General features: G+C 57.1%; 1 protein-coding gene across 3 annotated transcripts in view; it reads left to right on the top strand.

The window, feature by feature from the left end:
- Nucleotides 1-17,999, top strand: part of GRM4 (glutamate metabotropic receptor 4) — a 100,784-nt gene that overhangs the window by 43,980 nt on the left and 38,805 nt on the right. The gene's annotated exons all lie outside the window — the stretch shown is intronic.

The raw sequence follows: 17,999 nt of genomic DNA on the forward strand, positions 1-17,999 counted from the left end.
ACAATTTTTTGGCCTTTGGGGTTGTGTCCACCTGCCATGTCCAAGGGCCCTGGGGAGTCTTCTCTGCCCATCATGGCTCGGTGCCAAGGCCCCTCCTCCCTGCAGACTTGCTTATCCAGGGAGGCGTGTGATCTTCCCCTGGGCTGGCCTCCTGGGAACCCGGCCCCAGTGCCTGTTGAATTTCCCCTCTTTCTCTTCCACTTGACTGGGACCCTTGCGGCCAGGGAGGGCAGGATCCCCCTTGGCTCTGTGCCCCTCACCATCCCTCGCACACAGTGGGCCCTCAACAGATGTTTGTAGGATGAACAAATGACCAGCCCTGTGCCGTTGGGCACGTCCCTGCCCTCCTGGGGCCTCCGCCTCTCATCTGTAACAGGAGTGGGCGCGTCCGCTCATCTGCAGGGTCCAGCTCTGACATCCAGCAGGCTGGGTCCTCCTAGTGTGAGACCCCTCACTCCAGGCATCCTTCTCATAAGCAAAGGCTCATCATGAGGTCACTTCAGGCTTGGTCTTTGGGTTCAGGGATGACTGGGGCCAATTGTATGAGGACAGAGCCTGGAGCATGCAACCCTTTCACTCTCAGTTAGGTGAAATGTGATTGAGATTCGCCAAGGGGGTGGGGAGATGGAAGCAGGGCGGTGTCCTGCCACTGGCTTTGGGGTTGGTGTATAAGAGAGCGGGATGGCTTGTAGCATCTTCCTGGGGGGAGACCTCGGGGCCTCACAGCCCAGGGACCCGCATGCACTGCCCCCTCACCATGCATTTTCCAAGGATGTGGGAAGGGAGTGGGCCCTGCCTCAGAGCCAGTCCCCATCATTCTAGCTCATCAACCAGCCTGCCCCCAACTTGAGACAAATCCCATTTTCTGCTCCCCTGGTCTGTCCGTCACTGCTCTGTGGGTGGAAATTCAGTGGACCTGGTGTGGGTACCCCGTACTGAGACGTGAGGCCCACCATGCCCCAGTTGGGTCTCCTGGCTGCTGTGGGAGATTGGCAAGGTGCTGGCGTCAGTGTGACTGCTCGATGATTGCCAGGCCAGTCTCTGTCCCGCTTTGAAGATGAACCCTGAGCTGTCTGGCCTACTGCAGGGACTTCGACTGTCTGCTCTGATCTCTCTGCCCTCTGGCCTTCGGTGCGGTGCTGGCACCTCTTGATTTTGTGAGTCCAAGGGGTTGGGTGTCATCAGGCCACTTTTCCTCTCTCTCTGACTCATCTCTGATGTGTTCGCCCCGGCCTGTCACCACGGGGACACAGTCCTCTCCGAGTGTGCTTCTAAGCTTGACAGGATTGACAGGAGGAAGGAGACGATACAGACACGGAGCCCTTTTTGCTCTGAGATTGCATCCCTTCCCTCTTGGACAGGAAGCAACATTTTCTTTCAAGGGGCTTCTTTGTGGAACATGTTTGAAGATTTCTGCCAGGTCTAGAAAAGTTTCCTTTTGCTGGTTGCAGCCCCTTTGTGGCTTTGGCCTTCTGAATCCTTTCCTCCCTGGATGATGCGGTAGAGTGGAGGGCTTAAGAGCCCAGATGCTGGCTTGGCCACCATGACCTGTGCCACCTTAAGCAGTCATTTAGGGGCTCTGGGCCTCAGGCTCCGTCTCATGAAACGGGAATATTAATAGCACTTTCTGAGACTCCCCTGGTGGTCCAGTGGTTAGGACTCCACGCTTCCATTGCAGGAGACCCAGGTTCGATCCCTGGTCAGGGAGCTGGGATCCCGCAAGCCGCACAGTGCTGGGGAGGGTGGGGGGCGGGGAAGGCACATCCCTTCTAGGCTGCCATGGTCATTAAGTACATGTAAAGCACTAGCACAGTCTGGGCCCTGCCCTCAACCCTAAGCTGCTGGCGGTGTCACTGTCCACGTTATTCATCGGAGTGGGAATTGCGGGGCAGGACCCAGTTCTAGTCTGGCTCTGTCTCTGGGTGGCTGTGGGACCCTAGGCTGGTCACTTTCCCTCTCTGAGCCTCAGCTTCATCACCAACATGAAGGTGATGGGTCAGGGGACCTCGGAGGTCCCCCATGGTGTGGGTCTTTGCATCTCTCACCCATCTCTCTTGGCTTTTCTCTCCTCACCACGTGGAGGTCTGGGCACCATGGGGTCGGCCTCTGATTTCTGCTGTGTCTATGTTCTTGAGCCCAGACCTGAGCCCACAGAGTAGCCGCATCCATAGCACCTGTTTCCTCAGCACCTTCGGTCTATTTGTTTTTCTTTTTGTTTTGTTTTTACCTCTGAGCCTTTTGAAAACAAATCTCTAAACCTGGTTTGAACCCCATTGTCTTTAAGTTCATTTTCCTGCCCTTGTTTCTTTTTCCTCCCCTTCCCTGAGCCTCTGCACTGGGTGGGTTCTGTCCTCCCAGGCTGCCACATTTAGGGATCCCTTCTGATTTCTTCCCCTTTGTGAAAGAGCAGGTGGCAAAGGCCACTGACCTTTCCCTGCTCCCCACCACCCCCAGCTCCATGTTGGGCCTTGACCTCCAGAAAGCCTTCTTTACCTGTTTGCTCACTACGGGGTTTGAGCCTATTTTCCTATCTGAGGTGGGGTCCCAGCACCCCCAGCACCCCACTCCAGGCCTCTTAGAGGTATCGCCAAAGCAAGCCCCATCCTCCCTTTCCCTGCAGCCCTGGGAGGCCACTGTGGCTTCCTTCTCTCCCTACCCTGAGGCTCCTACTTCAGGCAAGTATGAGTTACTGAGTGTCCCGGGTGGGTTCTGGTCTCAACCTCATTCCCTACTCCTGTGTGACCTAAGGCAAGACACTGCCCCTCCCTGAGCCTCCAGTTCTTCATCATAAGACCAGGAAGGGGCTGTGTACCTTCTTCAAAGCGTGCATGCATGTCATGGACACATGGAGGGATGCCCGCAGCCACTTTTGCCTTGTTATCCTGTGTCACTTACCCAGCTGTCTTCCCAGAGCCTTTGAGCCCAAGCTCTGGACCTTCTTTTGTTTTAATATACAATTTTCTAGGGAACATTTCATTACCCACCTTCATCGAAGCTACCAGACCCTGTCCCCAGCCCCTACACAGCCGCACTGAGAATTGCCCCTGTTTTACAGAGGAGGTGGCCGTGGCTCACACCGCCCAAGGGCTGGTCCAGGCCCTCACAACTTGTCGGATGCAGAGCTGGGATTTGCATTCAGGTCTGTGTGAGCTCTAGGGGAGGAAGGTGGGTGGAACCCTCCTTTCAGTGAGGTGTCTGATGCCTTTCACCCGGCTTCTCTGGGGAAGCACAGGTGGGTCAGTCAGGTGGATGGACCTTGGAGGACCCCCCCCCCCCCGCCGCCCCGCCACACACAGAGACCAGTGGTTCTCTCAGGCCCAGGCAATGAGGAGGGGGACCGGCTCCTGTGATGGGGGATGTATGTGTGTGTGACAGGAGTCACCAAGTCACGTGTGGCCTTGGATGAGCCTGTGAGGGTGTAACAGGGCCTGGAGGTTGGGAGGAACACATCCCCTGATGGTAACCTTTTTAGTGGTGGCTTCCCTCATGCTCCTGGAGTTTTCAGGGACTCGGAAGGAAGGAGTCCAGGCCTCCGGATCACGGAGTCTGCTCTGTGGGGATGCGGTTGATGAGGAGGGCATTGGGGGGCATTTTTTCAGCCCTTTCACCCCTCACTTCTGTACAGTAATTTATTCATTTTCTGGATAGATATTTATTGAGCACCTACCGTGTGCCAGGCATTGAACCAGGACATGGGGGATACAGCAGTGAACTAAACAGATGAAGATCCCTGACCTTGTGAGCTCACGTTCGGGGGGAGAGATAGAGGCAGTTTATAGTAAACAAGTATGAGGGTGAGTCAAAAATTATCCGCACTCTGGCTGTAGAATTTACAAGAGTTTTAATATAACCGGAGTGTGGATAGTTTTTGACTCACCCTCGTAAATACATCACTATATAACAGAAATTCAGAGAGGAACTGATGGGCATTGCTATGAAGAAGGATAAAGCAGCATAAGTAGACAGCAAGAGGGGAGACTGTCATACGTGTGATCAAGGAAGGCTTTTTTGCAGAGGTGACATATGGGCAAAGCCCTAAATACAGTGAGGGAGTGAGCAGTGCAGAGATCTGTGGGAAGAGTGCCCCAGGTAGGGAAATCAGCAAGTGCAAAGGCCCTGAGGTAGCAGCCTGCCTGGCATTTGGGGACTAGCCAAGAGGAAGGAGCAGAGTGAGTGAGGGAGAGAAGTAGAAGGGGAGGAGCAGAGCACAGGGGGCCTTCTGGGCCGCTCCGAGGACTTTGGCTTTTGCTTTGAGTGAGATGGGAGCCATGGGAGGGTTGTGAGCAGAGGAGGGACATGAGTGGATTCGGGTTTACTAGGGTCCCTCTGGTCATTGTGTGGGGGAGACCGTGGGCCTGAGGCAGGAAGGCCAGTGAGGAGGCTACTGCTGTCCTCCAGGCGAGAAGGGACGATGAGCGGGACCAAGGGGGTGGGAGTTGTGAGAAGAGACAGATCTGGGGTATGTTTTGAAGCTTGAGCCCACAGGACTTGCTTCCCGGCTGTGCGTGGGCAGAGGGCAGGGGCGTCACCCAGGTGCTCCTGTCTTCAGCACCGCGGACAGCGCCAGCACCAGACACTTGGGGAAGCCCTGGTTGGCTCAGGTCCCCAACAGACAAATGGCCAGTGCCTGGGTGCTGATCAGAGTCTCATCTGTAAAGTACTGGTCCCTTCCCGTCAATTTTGTTATCAGTTTCTCTTTTAGCCAAATATGTTTATTTCTGGGCACTGCTGTGAATCCTTTTTGGGATGAGGCAGGTCTGATTGCAATTATATAGCTAGGATGAGAGGGTTGGAAGCAGTTGTCTCCAAACATCTCTGCATCTGGCTAAATTGTTGTACGGAGAGGGGCGCTAAAATGGGAACTGGGGGAAGGGGAGCTTCCTTGAGGAGGGGGTGATGGGCGGAGAGCCTTGAGGAACGGTGGGCTTGTCTCAGAGGAGCAGCAGGGTGCTCTGGGTGGGGGAGCTGAGTGGCTGAATTTGGTTCTTCATGACCCCTTCCTTCTGAGAGTGAGGAGGGGGAGGCATTCCTGACACTGCGGGGGCTGGGCCAGCCCATGGCAGACAGTGCTGACCCTCAGGCCTGCCACAGACTTGCTGTGTGTCTGGAGAAGCTGCTGTTCTTTGGCTCTCAGTTTCTCCACCTGTAAAATGGGGTAGTTGTAGTCCCTACTGTGCTGGTTATTGTAAGAATGACAAAAGTGGGTGAACTAACCACCACAAAGGCCAAGGAAGGGCTGGAGGGGTGAGGGGCTGCCTCCAAGGGCTCAGACCCCAAGGGTGAGCACTTGGCTTCTCCCTGGTTGGGTGCTCCCCTTCTTTTTGTGACCATTCTCCTCGTTCTCCCTGACTCGCATGGTGCATTATATCTGTGCCCCATTTTGCTGTAGACAGAATGATCATATGGATATTATATGCAAATTCTCATTTTTAATGAGCCAGAGGAAAGCTAACGACCATCTTGCAGACATCTTGGGGCCCAGGGGAGGCCTTGGGATGGGGGGAGGAAGCAGGACAAAGCGACAAGCAGGAAGAGAGAGGAGGGAGGGAGGAGAAAGGAAATGGAGCGGGATGGGGTGTGGGGGAAACAGTGGGGGCTGCAGAGGGATGGAGAGGAGGGGAAGCACGGGCTCTGTTTACCATCTACAAGAACCTCTCTGCCTGCCCCATTTTAAGATGGGGAAACAGGCTCAGAGAGAGATGGCAACTTGCCAGAAACCCCAGAACCTGGGAGAGAGAGAGACAAAGGCAGAAGAGAGGGAGCAGATGGGCTGGAGAAAGGGAAGGTGGAGGCAGCCGGGACTAGGCTCCGGCTTGTGGGGCTCAGTTTCCTTATCTGTATAATGGTCGCAGCACCTAAGACATGGGATGATTGGGAGGAGCTAATGAGAGAACATGTGCAAACGTTATTTAACCAAGGAGTGCTGCCTGAACGTGAGGGGCCGTGGAGTAATGTGTGTGTGGAAGAGGGAGAGGATAGGGCACGTGGCTGAGTAGGGGATTCAGGAAGAGGAGGGCGGAGGGACAGGAGCTGGAGATGGGGTAAGAGGCCTTCTGGACAATAGGTCAGCTCTTAATTAATTAGTCAATTCACTCATTTGTTCTTTTGTTCATTCATTCCTCAGCATCTATAGTATACTTCACAGGTGGAAGTCAGCTCCCTGAGAGCAGGATTCTTGCCTGTCCTCTTTATGGCTGTCCCCATAGCATCTAGGGCAGCACCTGGCACTGAGAGGAGCTTAGTAAATCATTGCTGAGTCAATGGAGGTTCTGTGCCCAGCAGTGGACCCGGCAGTGGCCATCTCCCTGGAGCTCAGAGGCATCGAGTCCAATAATTTCCCTTCCCTAGGCTAAGTGCAGTGTTTGAGACACTGGGATCGTTACGGGCACCCAGGAGAGAAGAAGCCTGGAGACACCTATGAAGGCTTCCTGGAGGAGGGGTCCTGAGTTGAATCCTCAAGAACTGACAGGAGCTGACTTGAAGGAGTCTGGGAAGGAGAACTGGGCATAAAGGCAGAGGGAATGGTCTGGTGTTAGGAACTGCAGGTGCTGTTCGAGGTGGGGAGCGACGGGAGGTAAGGCCACAGGACCTCAGGACTGGGCTGAGGGGTTTGGACTTTGCCCTGAGGGAGGTGAGAGCGAGTGAAAGCGGGAGGGAGGGGCGTGCTGGGGTGGAGACCTGGGGTGGCCAGGCTGGCCAGGCTGAGGTTTGCGTGCAGGTGTGGGGCTCTGGTCTGGTCAGGCAGTGTCGACAGGAGTCAGGGGGCACAGGGGGTTCAGGCCTGAGTGGTCAGCTGGCTGCTGCCAGGTGAGGCTGGACTCGCCCCTGGGGCATGGAGCCAGCCTGGAGTGGGGCTGGGGCATCGTCTGTGTGACCGCCATGGGCAGATTACGAGCCTCTTTGGGCTCTGGTTTAGATTAAAAAAGGACCTCTCAACTCTGGACAGTCCCTCCCAGGCCTCAGGGCCTGGGGTGCACTTAAATGTCCATGTCAATATCACCATGACTCGAGTCCCCGCGATACTCAGTGCCCAGATTCCCAGGGTGTCCCTTATATTACAGCATGGGACAGCCTCTCACTCTGAAAAATGTCCAAGCCCAAAGCCCTGTTGAGAAAAACTAGCAGGTGGTAGCACCCCCTGCCCCAGCTCTGGCCTTCCGCAGGACGGGCGAGATCAGCTGAGCACGCCTCCACCACCTCCCCTCCCCGGAGGCCCTCCTGAGGCCCTGTCAGGGCTGCTCCCAGGATCCAGACCTGGAGTGCCCTTCCCAGCCCTCCCTGGTCCCTGTCTCTCCACTCCCAGATCTGGCCAAGCAGGCCCCCAGGCTGTGGGGCCCCAAGCTTTTCCCCAACAGCGTTGGGAGAGTCTGGTGCAGGTTTTGGGGGGTGAGGTGAGCACGTCACCTCAGGGCCACATCTGGGCCTCTGTCCCTGACCTTTTTCCATCAGCTCTTACTAACCCAAGTCCCAGGCACCCTAGCACCTCAAGAAAGCCTCCGATGGTCCACAGGGTGAGGCTGGGGTCTGCGCCGTCCTCACTGCCCCTCCACCACGGCCAGTCTATGGAGCACACTCAGTCCACCGTCTCATCCTCTTCTCCAGCCGGGGCGGCCAGCAGCCCCATTTTCTGGCTGAGGAAGCTGATGCTTCAGGTACATCAGGGCCAAGGCTGAGCCCGGACCCCCCCATTCCCTGCATTTCCTGCTGTTCTGCCATCAGGAGGGTTGGCTTGGAGGAGCCAGAGCCGGGCTCCTCACCGTCCCTCCCCGTGCCCTGGCCTGAAGAGGAGGGCTGGTGCGGGAGAGGGTCCAGGAGGACTTCATTACCCAGTGCCTGCTTGTGGCATGTTGTGGGGGGGCTGAGCCCACCGCCGGCGGGGAGACATGCTTGGCCTGCCTGGGTAATTACATCTCAACATTTCATTTTGCTTGTCATTTTCCACTTCCTGGGGATGTGGGCTCCTAAATATTTCATCCCAGCCTGCAGCCGCCTGTTCCACTCCAGTCAAACCTCAGGCCCGGCTGCCGGCCCCTAACCCTGACCCCTCCCTGCCCGACTGAGCCTTGGTTCCTGCTCTGGGCTGGAGGTGGCCAGAGGTCATCTTCTCCATGCGCCTGCCCCACAAAGGAGTCTCCATCACCAGCCCAGTGCTGGCTTCTCTTCCCAAGGGGTCTGGGGTGAAGAGGTCAGGCAGACAACATTGCCAGAAATTAGCCTCCATTCAACTAACATTGATTGAACACCTACTGTGTCCCCGCCTCTGCTGGAAACCGGGGCATCAGGAAAGAGGAAAGACACAGTCTCCCCTTGAAGAAGGGGCTTCTGGGCTGATGGAGGACACTGACAACAGTGTTATAACAGCAAACACTTACTGAGTACTTATGTGCCAGGCACTGTTACACATATTAACTCACTTCTTCTTCCATGCTTTGTTATGAGGAGACAAGGCCCAGAGAGGTGAGTAACTTGTCCAGAGTCACACAGCTAAGAAGTGACAGGGCTGGGATCTGAACTCAGGCAGCCTGGCTCCAGCCCTCATGCCCTGAAGCACGAGAGTCGCAAAACTGACAGCCTAGGCAGAGGATGGCGGGTACCATCAGAGAGGGGTGTGGTGAGAGCCCGAGTGGGGCGGCGATGAGTCCCCACTGGGAGGAGGGCCTGGGATGTTTCGTGGGGGTGGAGGTGGAGAAACTGAGCCCTGAGGTGGGGCTGGGCAGGTGGAGAAGCAGGAGGGGTATTGCTGGCAGAGGGACCGGCAAAAGCTCCAGGGTGGGGAAGTTGGAGCTGTGCTGGAGAAAGTGGTCTTGCTATACAGGGTGGAGATGTGAGGCTGAGGAAGGGGCTGAAAAGCTGCTAAGGGATCTCAGCCCCCAGGTGTGTCACTGGAGCTGGGGATCTTTTTCTGAAAGGGTTTTTTTCAGCAGAGGACTCTGAATTAACACTCAGCCGTTCTGGGTCTGCTACTGGCTGGCTTGACTTGCTGTGTGAGCCTTGGGTAGGCTCCCTTCCCTCTCTGAACCAAATCTGAGAAATGGGTGGGATTCCCTCAGTTGAAGAATGCCCGGCATGGCCACTGAGAGTGGGGGAAAGTGGTCCTGTGGGCGGGGGCAGGGCTGGGGCAGGGGTCTCCTGGGGGGCCTTGGGGTGGGGGAGGTCTGGGAACCGGACCTCTTTCTGTGCCCTTCCCCCTCAGCCCCCTCCCGCCACCACCTGCTTCCAAACACCTTCGCTTCCTTCTTTCTCTCTCGCTCTCTTTTTTTTCCCCGCTTCAAAGGTGTTTTGCCTAAATGGGTTTGTGTTAAGATATTAGGTCGATCACTCAGCAAATTTCCCTCTGCTCAGAGCTGAACGCCGTGAATAATGCAGCTCCGAGCAGCCGGCGCTGCCCCGTGGCCTCCCAGGAGGGGACAGCGGCGCTCAGCTCGGGGGCTCGGAGCCCCACGGCTGCCCTGGCTGGTCCCCCGCAGCCTGCCTCCTCCCTCTCCCCGAAAATATCCCCCAGGGGCCGGGCCTGTCCCCATCCACAGTCGGATGACAGAGGTACTGTCCCCCTCCACCCAGTCATGACCCCACCCCCAGGAGCGTCCCCCAGCCAGGGTACCCTGCACTAGGAGCAAAGGCGAGGTGTTGATGGGGCTAAGGTGTGCCCGGGCTGGCCGGTGGCTCCAAGGAGGTGTGGACAGCTGACTCGTCTGCTGCAGCTACGTGGCTGTGGGGAGGGTGTGACTTTGGGAGGCTGGGTGTGGTGAATGTGGTTGTGTGAGGCAGTGTGGTTAGTGTGTGAGCTTGTGTGGCTGTGAGATTGTGTGAGGTTCTAGTGATGTGTGTTGTATGTGATTGTGTGAGGGTGTGTGTCACCACGTGTGTGGGGGGGGAGGGGACTGGGAGTGATGCAGGAGGTGGGGATGGGGAGCTGAGCTGAGAGGGCTCAGGAAAGAAAGGATGTGTGTCCTGCCTTGGACCATCCCTGGGCCTCTAGACCAAGGCCCCAGGTTCTGCCCAGCGCCCTGTCCCTGGGGACAGCTCTCAGTTTTGCCCGGTGTCTCTGGTCCTCAGAGCATCCCTCACCAGGCCTGGGTCCTGATCCGAGCTGGGTGATGAGGTCCCTGTCCTCTCAGCTCCTGCCTCCCGCCTCAGCGGCCCCCACCCCCACTATGACTTTCTCCCTCCCCGGGGGCCTTGGCTCCAGGAGGCCGACCCAGGCGTCCACAAACACCGTCACATTTGACCCTCGTGCCAGCCCCACCATGTGGAACTTCTTTAAGTCCTTCCCCACTTTACTGATGGGAAGCCTGATGCTCAGAGAGGCTAAGTAACTTGTCCAAATTCACACAGCCAGGAAGCAGTGGGGCAGGCATCTTCTGCTCTGTCTCAAACTGGAGGAGGAGCAGGAAGCTGGGAGCAGGTGCAAGATGCACACTTGGCACAGACCTTTGTCGGGGTGCATCAGGGAGACACCTGCATGCGGGAAACGGGGGTGACTGTTTCCCCCTCATTGTCCCTTGGTACCTGGGCTTTCTGGCTCCAGCCGAATCTCTCACAGTGGACCCACCATGACCCTGGGGCTGGAGTCGCCCTGCCCTCATACTCTTCTCTACTGGCCCAGCAGTCTTCAGCTCTGGGCCCCTGGGGCCCTGCCAGTGTGCACGACTATCTTATACTTTCCCACTTTTTTGTATGTGCATTTCTTGAGTGCTTATAGCAAGGAACTTGCATCTAGGTGGAGAAGTAAATTCCCAACAGAAGGCAAGGCGGAGAGAGAGGGCCAGGTGTGCGTGACGCTCGGCGCCAGGTGTGCTTGGAGCTCGCCAGTGTGCCCTTCAGGGCAGGCACTGTGCGTGGATGACCTTTGCAGCCCAGAGCCTGGCACAAAGTGGGTGCATGCGGACATCCGGGCACGCCGTGGGACCAGGTTGTGGCTCAGAGGGGAGGTCATAGTGGGCTGTGGGGGTCAGGGGGGTTCCCAGAGGAAGTGGGCAGGTGGAGCCGGTGGCCACCTCGGATTCCTGCAGAGCCTCTGCCCCCATGCCCGTGCCTGCCCTGCTGGCCCTCCCCTCCCTGTCCATCGGGCACTCTGGGGCTCATTCATCCGGCACGCGTGGGTCGCTGCCTGTCCCAAGCAGGCGCAGCGTGTGTGCTGGGCCCCATGAGGGCCGGGGCGGAGAGACGGACACGGAAGAGAAACCAGGGCCCGGTGAGGGAAGGGCTGGCCGAGGGAGCAGCCTCTGTCGGAGCAGCCGATTTGGTCGGATGGCAGGTTTTTGAAGAGATCAGACCTGAGGAGGAGATGGGGGCCTTGAATGTGTGTGTGCGTGCGTGCGTGTGTGTGTGTGAGTGTATGTGTGTGTGTGTCTCTCTCTCTCTCTCTCACACACACACACACACACACATGCGCACGTGGAGAGCCACCAAGGGTTGCAGGCAGGAAGCCACGTGCCAGGGATGGTGGGGAGTAGGGCCGGGAGTGAGAGCAGAAAGGAGGATGGTGGCTGTGAGTCTGGCGTGAGCAGAGTCCGGAGAGCCCTTGAGCCCTCTGTGGAGCCAGAGCTGCCCAAGTGCAGGTCCACCCCTCGCTATGCCCCCCAGCCCCGCTCACCCTGGACGGCCACAGGTTAGGGGGCATTCGTCCAGGGCCTGGGTGCCTTCCTGATCTCAGACGCCCTTCTAGCCACAGCTCTGCTGCCTGGAATCTGCCATACGGCTCTATTTAGACAAGGACTTTGTTCCTGGTTGAAAACAAAAGTAACCCCATGTTAGTCACTGACCCGTCTGAGTAGCTCCCTTTCCTGAGAGCAGATCTGGGGAAAGGGCCTGGCTTTGGAGCGGGAGGGAAAGAGGGGAGGACCAGGGAGAAAGCACTCTGTGTGTGTGTGCGTGTGTGTGTGCGTGCGTGTGTGCATGTGTGTGTGAGGCCACACAGTCCAGGGTAACTCGCAGCCTCCCTCATGCCTCCCCTCAACCTCCCTCTCTGCCAGCAACCTAGGGGAGCCTGGGGACCCCCTCGGGTTGTTAACAGCCCCCATTTTCTCTCTATGTGGCAATTTGCTGCCTTCACATTTTGCTATAATGTAGATTTTCTCTCCTTGATTTCCTGGGATTTGTGTTTTATTGTTTTTCTCCCTTTTAAAATTTAAACAAACAAACAAACAAAAAAACAAAGAAAGAAAGAAAGAAAAAGAAAAGGGAAAGAGGATGAGAAGAGCCCAGTCTTGCCGGCCTCCTGCTCTGTTTGGCTGCAGGGAAATTGCGCGATGCTCTGGAGGAGGACTTTCCTCGCCCCTAGTCCGGAGCCCAGAGCCCTGGGGTGCTGCTTGGGATGAGGGAACAGCCTGGGTTGCAGAGTGTGATCCCAGGGCCCTGAGTGTTGGAGCAAGAGCGGGGGGAGCTGTGGACACAGTGCCCTGTCTTGGTCACCTCGTTGCCCGCTGCTTCCTGGCGAGGGTAGGTCACCTGGTGAGTGAGAGAGTGAAGGACAGGAACGGTGCCGGGGGAGCGAGAGGATTCCCAAGCCTGGACGATGTGGCTGAGGGCTCTGGGGAGGCACAGGGGAGCCCAGGTCCCCGATCGCCCCCTACCTGGGGTGCGCCCGGGCAGAAGCAGCCTGCTCCAGGGGGAAGCTTTTTCTTTCTGCCTGCCCTGGGCCGCCAGGCTAGGCTCAGCCCACACGTTGGTGTGACGGGAGGGCAGGGGGCCCGAGGGCTGCTTGGAGCGAGTGGGGGGGACTTATTTAGATGAGTGAAGTGGAGAGAGCCATCCCATGGGGAACAGGGAGGTGCCAAGAGAAGAAGGAAGCTGAGCACAGGTGCAGTGATCACACGTGGTGTAACCCAAGTCCACCGCGAGGCATTAGGGAGACACCTCAGGCGGGAAACCGGGCTGATGATCCCCCCCCCCCCCTTCCCGCTGTGTCCCTTCGTGCCTGCAGGTCTCCGGGGCCCCACCCTCAAACAAGCTCCATGGGTCATCTGTGCTGATGGAGGGAGCCGCGTGTGGACAGTCTCAGGCAGCGAAGGGTAGAAGAACGAGGGCATTTCAGCAGCGACCTCTCACGTGCGGGTGGAATTTACAAGTCCAAAGTGTCTTCAATTCCTGGCTCTCAGGCCAGGCAGCAGCTCCTGGAGAAAAGTCCAAGTAGAGTCCACATCTGCTGCTGCTGCTGCGTGGCCCAGCCTGAGCCTCCCTGCCCCCTAGGACGCAACCCTCAGCCTCCCTCCATCACGTCACTCCACTTGTTTCCTCCTCCGCCCCGCCTCTAAGATGTTCTCCCACCCCCACCATGCAATGAGAGATGTGTGGGAGGAGGGGCTCTGTCCTCCTCACAGCTGCATCCCAGCATCTAAACGGTGCTCAGTAAACATTTGTTGACTCAGTGAAGGAAAAGCAGTGGTAGCACGCCGGGCAGGGTGCGTGGTTGGATGCCAGGTGTCTGGGGAAGTGTGGGGTGGGCCTGACATCCAGTGGGCCTTCCCCATCACCAGTGTGGCTAGAGTGCTGTCTTCTTGTGCCCCTCCTGGGGCTGGTCGCTCTCTCTTCCCGTCTTGCGTCCCAGCTAGACTGAGCTCCCAAGGAAGGGGGTTTACTTGCTATTGTTTCTTAAGGACCAAACGTGCCAGGAACTGAGCAGGGCACTGCTTGAATGAATGAATGAACAGACGAGTGAATGAATGAGCGAACGCAGAGAGCTGGCCCTGCCCTTGGGGAGTGCAGCTGGGGGCAGACACTGACACAGATATATTGGCTGGACCCAGAGAATACAGAGGACACTGGGAAAGGTCCCCAGAGTGCAAATGCAAAGGGCGCAGGGACCACAGAATACAACAGGAAACCCATATCAAGTTTCACTAGAGGAGTCTTCATGTCACGTTCAAGTCAGGGCAGGTCCCTTGGGGAGGCACCAGCGCCAGGAGAGGGCTGGCCAGGAGAGAGCCTATCCTCAGGGGTAGGTAGGATTTTGGGAGCCAGGTGGGCAGCAGGAGGAGGGCAGCCCCAGGTGGGCTCCCCACGTGCTTCCCCTCCAGTGTCCTGTGGATGCCAGTGGGCCGGGAGTGGTGGAGTGGCCCCGCGTCATGGATGAACAGAGAGGCTCAGGGCAGCGCACACAGGCACTGAATGCCTTCACTGTCACTCATGTCTGAAAGTTTGGTCTGGCCTGGGTTCTGGAGTCCACATTTACCAAGCATTTACATCTTTCCATATTTGCTTCTGATTTTTTTTTTTCAAGAAATAAAATGGGATTGCCTGGAAGCCCTTCCGTGGAGCCCTCAGCCTTGTTCCATCCCTGCCTCCCTTGAGGTACCCACGCCTCTGAAGGGGCGGAGTCCCCTTCTCGTCCCCCGTTTGGTCATTCAGCAAGCATTTATGGAGCACCTCGTGTGTGCCCGGCACTGGGAGATCACAGGCCATACAACAACAACATCTGCCTTCACGCAGCTTTTGCTCACATACATCTGTGTCCATATAATAAATCTTATGTATATGTGGCTTTAAATTTCTACATAAATGGGACAGACTGTGCTGCACTTTGCTTTATCAGACAACTTTACGTTTTCTGGGTTTTGTCGTGCTGATACATGACGGCTGTCTTCTGAATCTTAGCTACGTAATATTCCATCGTGCAAACGCACCACAGATTAGCCATTCTTCTGTTGTAAAATATTTAAGTGGTTTCCATTTTTTTGCTGTTTCAAATAGTGCCTTAGTGACTGTCTTTGGGCACGTCCCCTTGCACCCATATGTGACTTTCTCTGGGAAGGATGTAGAGGGGAGTGCGCAGGCTTGTAGGATTCTAGATCTCCTGGTGCTGTCTGCCCTCAGTCTTCTTGCTCCCAGAGGGCTTGGGCCCGGAGCTCTCCAAGGTCCCTACTGCCCCCGTGTGCTCAGATGCTCCTGGCAAATGCTTATGGCTTCCTGCCCCTGGCCCTGCCCGGAGGCTCTGCCTGGGCGGACAGTGGGGCTTGCAGCTGGCACGTGGCAACCGGCGAGGGGGCTGGGGTTGTGTGTGGGGTGAAGGGCTTGCCAAGGGCGACCCAGGAGGGCTCAGGGGAGCCGTGGGGAACCCCAGACTCCTTCATGCCCCCCTTCGTATAATCCTGTTCCTGGAGCCTGGGACAGGTGGATTCCAGCCTCTGTGCAGAGATACGGCATGGCCACATTCCTTGCTGCTTGGGTTTAATTTGAGTATATTTACTCTCAGTATGGACTCATGGATTTTTTTTTAATCCTAAGAGAGAGACCGTGTGGTAAAGGAGGAGGGGTGCCCCCGCCCTGGTGGAGGGGTTTGAAGAGGGCGTCCCAGGGGAGCGCTAGCCATGGTCACCACAGTGATGGGGAGGGAGAGGCTGGGGCTGGACATGGGAGGGCTGGCAGTCTTGGTGTGAGACTTGGGGTCTTACCAGGGGTGGGGAGGGGCTGCAAGAGATGGGAGTTAACAGAGACCCAGTGACTGGGGCCTTCTCTTTCTCTGCCTGAGGGAGACTCTGAACACAGACCTGGATCGCTGACTGGCTGCGTGACCTCCGTCAGGCTACTTAGCATCTCTGAGCCTCAGTTTCCACATCTGTAAGATGGGACCATTAGCACCTGCCCCAGGCTGTGTGAGGATTCATTGAGTGCCGGGCAGGCAGTGGGTGCTCAGTAAATGCAGGTCCCCCTTGGGCCACTCCAGTCCTCTCTGGCTGTGGCATGGGGTCAGGTGGGCCATGGAGACACTTGGTTTCTCACTGTGGGGCCAGTGACACCAGTGGGTACTTCCCCCGGGGCAGGCCCTGTGCCCAGACATATTCACAGGCCCCAGGTGTTCCCTGACTCCACGTGGCCGGTCGTGACACACTGGACTGGGTGAAGGCGTGGTCTTGGGAGCTAGACAGTCTGCATCCAAACCACACTCTGCACCTGACTGTGTGACCTCGGGGAAGCCACTTAACCTCTCTGTGCTTCCTATCTCTGAATGGAGCTGTGCTGATGATACCGACCTCAGATGAGGGAACCCATGCAAAATATACAGAACAGTATTCAAAGGCATTAGGCACTTTATACACGTGCGCTGGTACTGAGCTCTGCATAAGCCCCCAAACTCCTCTGCAGCCCCTACCCTTGTGGTTGTAAGCGTATCGCATCCCGCTCAGACCAGCTCTCATCCTGAGTACCTTGTGACTTGCTCACATTCGAACCGACCGAGCTGTGGTCACCTAATTCTTCTTTCGCCAGCAAAACGAAGCCTGCAAGAAACACCTTGGGGTGTCAGGTGGGGCCATCCTGTGGAACTTTTTAGGAGAGCATGGCCCGGAAATATGACTTAACCTACGGGTTTCTCCCTCTTTGAGAACAGTTGACTCCCATTCTATGCCTCTCTCCCCTCTGCGCCTTGGCTCCTCCTCCCTCCTGGAGCCAGGTGGCTCGTCCTAACCCCCCGTTCAGCCTCGTCCTCTTGTCCATCTGTCTCCCCAGATGGGGGGGAGAAATGTAGCAACTGGCCCACTTTCTAACTGGAAAGGAACCATATGGAGGGTTTAGCTGGGAGCTGAGTATCTGCCCGGCCGCTGTTAGGGTAGGGCCCGTGCTGTGGGCAGCAGACTGGCGCCCCTAGGCTTTCTCTGTGAGCCGGGAATGGCGGGGGGCATCCTGACCCCAGACCCTCCCTCCTTCTCTTCTTCTCTCCCTCCCCCATGAGCCCCTGGTAGCCGCGCTCTTCTCCTGTGCTTGGGGCTTCTTTGGGTGTCTTGGGAGGTCTTGAAGAGCTTGATCTGCCCGGAAGTGGCAGAAAGGAAGGAAGGTGGGTGCTGGTCAGGGCGGGCAGCAGAGGGCTGCGGCTGCCGTGCCTGCTGCAGAGAACCAGGGGGTCTGCTTCCCGGCGATGTGAGAATGTGTCTGTGTCGTGTGGCCCCAGGCCTTGCAGGCGCCTGGCACAGAGTAGCCCCCCTTCTCGTGTGAGTAGCTTGTTCTCCCCAAAATGCCTCACGCCCCGGCTGCCTGTCCCTCTTCCCATAAGACTCAGCTCAGGGTCACTGCCTTTGGGCAGCCTTCCCTGGTTGCCACCTGCACCCAGGAGTCGAGGGCCCTCCTTGGGTGGAACTGGGTGTTGGCGTCTTTCCCTGGGGGGCGTGTGGGTGGGTTGCATCCCCCTGCACGGGGAGCCCCTTGTGGCCTTTCCTCCATGCAGAGGCACGTGGAGTGTTCGCAGAAAGCTCAGGTGACTCCGGCCTGGAATGAGAGGCCATTCAAAGGCTTGGGGGTGCCCAGGGGTGACAGCCAGTGCCCAGCCAAGGTGGATAGTTTGGCTGGGCTGCAAAGAGCTCCTGTGTGAGGTGGAGCTGGGCTGAGACCCTTGAGTGGGACCCAGAGGAAGGTAATGGTCTCAGATAAAGGATCTGCTTTCATCAAGAGTAATCTCTCATGTTTTTCCATCAACTGAGCCCGGACTCTGCCACCTGGGGTCCTGGGGGTCGTACTCTGGAGCCCCCCCCCCCCCATTCTATACCTCAGTAGGGCAGGGAATTGTGTGGCTTTGGGCAAACCACTTCTCTTTTCTGAGCCGCGGTTTCCTCATCTGTCAAATGCAGTTGATGATAGAAACAGTGGTCCACAAGTGCTTTTGTACCAGGACATGAGGGGAGATTGAAATACATGCATGACACCTGTCCCCCGCCTGCACTGGAGAGACACGTCTGAGTCTGGGGACTGCCTGGGTGAAGTGGAAAGTGCTCCCAGGGTTTCTGTGTGCCACATGGCCTGGCTGTAAATTCCGGGGTGTGTTGACTGCATCCTGGCTGCTCCTGCACACTTGGGCCCTGGGCTTCTTGCAGAGGCATGAGCTTGAGAGGCAGGCAGACAGGTGGGCAGTGGCCCAGAGAAGAAGGAAGGACAGGAGGGCCCCTAAAGACCTTCTGACCCCAATCAGAGCTCCTCCGGTCCCGCCACCCAAAGCACTCCTGTAAAAATGGCCTTCCTGGGCTCTCCTGAGCTCCCTGCTAGGAATCTGATCACAAATAAGATGGACGGGG

Source organism: Hippopotamus amphibius, chromosome 11 (genome assembly GCF_030028045.1).
Source record: "Hippopotamus amphibius kiboko isolate mHipAmp2 chromosome 11, mHipAmp2.hap2, whole genome shotgun sequence".
Taxonomy (NCBI): Eukaryota; Metazoa; Chordata; class Mammalia; order Artiodactyla; family Hippopotamidae; genus Hippopotamus; species Hippopotamus amphibius.